Source organism: Propithecus coquereli, unplaced genomic scaffold (genome assembly GCF_000956105.1).
Source record: "Propithecus coquereli isolate 6110/MARCELLA unplaced genomic scaffold, Pcoq_1.0 Scaffold574, whole genome shotgun sequence".
NCBI lineage: Eukaryota > Metazoa > Chordata > Mammalia > Primates > Indriidae > Propithecus > Propithecus coquereli.
Window position 1 is genome coordinate 1,292,163 of NW_012151663.1, and position 1,335 is coordinate 1,293,497.

Consider the following 1,335-nt stretch of genomic DNA (forward strand, 5'->3'; position numbering starts at 1 on the left):
GTTTAAAACCTTCCTACAAAGAAAACTTCAGGCCCAGATTACTTCACTGGTAAATGCTACCAAATAATACCAATTGTACTCAAACGCTTCTAAAATACATAAAACATAATAGAGAGAACCACTTCCCAACCTGTTTTATAAGGACAGCATTACTGTGACGCCAAAACCAGAGAAAGGCATTACAAGAAAAGAAATTTATTGACCAGTATTCCTCAGGAACATTGACACAAATTTTTTAATAAAATTTTAACAAACCAAAGCCAATGGTCTATAAGAAGGATAACATTAAGTCCAAGTGGGCTCTTATTCTAGGAATGGAAGGTTGGGTGAACATTCACAGACCAACCAATATAATATTAGACTAAAAACAAAACAAACCATACAGTCATCTTAACTAATGAAGAAAAAACATTTGATTGACAAAATTCAACACCATTTTGTGATGACGCTCGGAATAGGAACTTTATCATTCTGGTAAAGAACATCTATTAAAAAACCAATGGCTAATGTTACACTGAATGATAAAAGACTGAATGCCTCCTTCCCAAGATCAGGAATGAGAAAAGGATGTCTTTGTCACTTCTGTTCAACATTGTACTACAGGTTCTAGCTGGTGCAATGAGGGGGGACATCAACTACCTACAGATTAGAAAAGAACAAGTCAAGCTCTTTTTATTCCCAGATGACATGACCAACTTTAGAACCTTCAAAAAAGTTATTAGAACTAGTAAATGAGTTTAGCAATGTCACGGAATAAAAGGGCCATGTTTTATAATAAGTTGGGTTTCTATATGCTCACAGGAAACAATTGGAAATTGAAATTTAAAATACCATTTAAAATAGAATCCAAAACCTAAATACTTAGGGATAAATGTAACAAACTCTGTGTGAGATCTATATACTGAAACTACAGAACTGTGCTGAGAGAAATTACAGAAGCCCTAGATAAGTGGACAGGTAAGTCATGTTTGTGGATCAGAAGACTATTGTTAAGATGTTATTTCTCTGCAAATTGATCTATGCAGTCAATGCATTAACAGTGAAAAAAATCTCAATGGGCTTTTTTTCTGTTGTCAAAATTTAGAAATGAATTCTAAAATTTAAATGAAAATGCAAAGGAATTTAGAATAACCAAATTAATCTTTAAAAAACAAAGAGCACCCACATGACCTATTTCAAGGCTTACAATAAAGCTACAGTAATCAATACAGTGTGATATTGGTGTAAGGATAGATGTGTAGATCAATGGAATAGCATAGAGTCCAGAAATAGACCCCCACATATATGGTCATGTCAAAGTAATTCAATCAGAAAACGGTTGTCTTTTCAGCCAGC

The 1,335-nt window shown here is 33.6% G+C and overlaps 1 protein-coding gene across 1 annotated transcript in view; it reads left to right on the forward strand.

The window, feature by feature from the left end:
* The window catches only part of DNAH8 (dynein, axonemal, heavy chain 8), a 375,229-nt gene that overhangs the window by 205,432 nt on the left and 168,462 nt on the right, over window positions 1-1,335 (forward strand). The gene's annotated exons all lie outside the window — the stretch shown is intronic.